Here is a 2639-nt window from a genome sequence, read left to right as displayed (position 1 = left end):
GTCATTTCCTATCATAGAAACAGACCAAACCTTTATCTCCTTGCATGACACGCAATTGATCTCTGAACATCAATCGATCTCGTCAACATGTGTCGGGGCATGAACCGAATGGGATGTCAAAACTAAGACGCGAAGAAACACGTAGTGGAGGCAAAGTGAAACTTCAAACGGACCGTTTGTTTGTATGCATGTCGGACAAATTACGAATAAACATTGGAAATACAAGCATGGTCTAGGCCCACATGCGAATGATACTCGGCGGAATGTTCAAATGAGGCATGCGGGAGGATGGACTCAACCGGAGGGCGACATGATCGATGGAGAAGAGGGTTGGAGAGGAATGAGAAATAAGCAAACGCCACATGATTATACTTGAACGGCTCAAATAAACAATAAGTTGTCTCGCTTGGCATACATAGTGAAAGGCCTAATGCGCAACGCGGAGCACTAACGCTCGAATATGGCCGGGAAAACAAGGAAACCGACATGTAGGGCACACCTGTCGGGACAACGTAGCGCAAACTAGTCCAATGGAGGAGCTGGCCCACGACCTCCTCGCCACCGGCAACCGTTCATGTGGGTCGTGGGGGGCCAACAACGTGTCACAGCTCCAGCACCGCCTCTGGACACGGCGACCGCGGTGAGCGACACACTCATCGTCGCTAGACACGGTCGGTTTCAGTGTGCCGAGGGTGGCGTTAGTGCTGTGGCACAACCAACAGTATGTTTGGTTTGTGCCCAAGGTTGCCCCATCAAAGCATTGGGTAGCCAAAATTTTGGTTGAGGTTTTGGTTGCCCATGATTTGGCCGACATCGGTAAGAAAAATGAACTAGAGTTGGCTAGAGTTCATTGGCATGCCAAAAAAATGGCAACCATCCATTTTGGGTCATGACCAAAACCTCAAAAAAAAGGGCAACCATCCAAACAAAGACCAATCTTTGGGTCATGACCAAAATTTTGGTAAGGTGCACTTTGGCCACAATCCAAACACACCTCAACACCCGGCTCATTGAGGATGTACGGGGCGCCGGGACGCGTCCGCGGAGTGGTGTAGCGTGGCCAACTGCATCCTGAGGACCTGAGACCATGTCGGGTCGTCTTGCTTTTTCAATGACATGCGTCGATCGCATGTGACTACCCTGGCACACCAAAAACCCTCCAACGTTGCCACGACCGCAGCTGACTACCCTGGCACACCAAAAACCCTCGTCCCTCGCGTCATCGCGCGGTGCGTTCCCAGCCGGCGCCAGCTGCCCGCATTCATGCCGTCCGTCTGTATGCCGTCGTTAAGAGGCTTGGTGCCCGAGGAACCAACTCCGGCTACTTAATGACGCACCAGGACGCTTGGCCTCACTGGAATGCACTACTTAAAGTGGCAACGCCCGGCTAACCTCCACACCATAGCGCATCGTCCTCCTACCTGGCACCACATCCACCATGACCGCAAGCATGAACGCTCTGCGGGAGAGCTTGTCTTCGGGGATGGAGCTCGAGGTCGCCGCCCTCGCTCAAGTCGCCGCCCTCGCTCAAGTCACCGCACAAGCGGTGGCCACGCTGGCGGCCGACGATGGGAGCACCGTCAGCCACGCGTCCTACTTGCCGCCGTCCAACGTCCGACACCGCCGAGGTCAGGGACTCCTCCGAGGATGAGTAGGGCATGGGAGGCGGCAGGGCATGGTGTGCCAACTGGCCGGTCCGTCTCCCGTGTTCTACTTTTCCTCGCCGGAGACCGCACCTTCACTTCACGGGTCTTGAACCCCGCCCCCGTACATGGAGATCGCAGATGGAGGACGTCGGTCGCCGCCATAGAATAGGTTTAGGGTCGGGTTTCTTTTATTTTTCTGTCCTATAAAAGTTCGAAATGTAATGAAAATCTGCCGTGTTTGCATTAATCTCGGCCGGTGTATATGAACTTTCACAATAATATAGTATATTGTAGGAGTACTAGCAAGATGCCCGTGCGTTGCACGGAAGATCAAGATCTTGTGGGAGAAAAGGATGAACGATGGAAGGCCTTATCCGCAAATGCACATTCACGCATTTCACATTTTTCAACATCTACGGGAACCTACGAAAGGGTTAACGTAAATTTCCCCTCTCTCTCCTCCCCTGATTTTCATGGTGGTGGGCCCCTCCCTCCCCCCAATCTACAATCAACAGCTCACACGTTTCACATTATGTTAATTACATAACTGGGACTACGTAGGTGTAGCATTACTCGTCCTAAAAAACCCAACTAAGCCAACCTCCCAGCATATCGCGCGGGAAAAGACCCGGCCGCGCCGTTTTAGTCGGGATTACCAGATTACTAGTAGTAGTATCGATGGAGCGCGCGAAGCAACAATTTTTTTGAGGGGGCGAAGCACCTAGTTTAAAAGGAAAAAAGGTGGTACACTCACAGCACCCCTGTCGCGGTCGCATTGCACCCCACACATGTTCGGTCCTGCACACGGCTCACGCAAACGGAACGCGCTTCGGCTTGCCTCTTCACTGACACGTGGGACTACACTTGGAGAAACCGACCATGCGCCAAACTCCCCCGCCCACCGCGCAAAAATCCTCCCCCCACCCAAAAATTCCCCCCAAATCCTAGATTCAACCGCCCTTCGGCCAACTAGCCAATAATATTCCCCAAACC

The sequence above is a fragment of the Triticum aestivum genome, chromosome 1D (genome assembly GCF_018294505.1).
Source record: "Triticum aestivum cultivar Chinese Spring chromosome 1D, IWGSC CS RefSeq v2.1, whole genome shotgun sequence".
Classification (NCBI taxonomy): domain Eukaryota; kingdom Viridiplantae; phylum Streptophyta; class Magnoliopsida; order Poales; family Poaceae; genus Triticum; species Triticum aestivum.
This window is presented reverse-complemented; position numbering follows the sequence as displayed.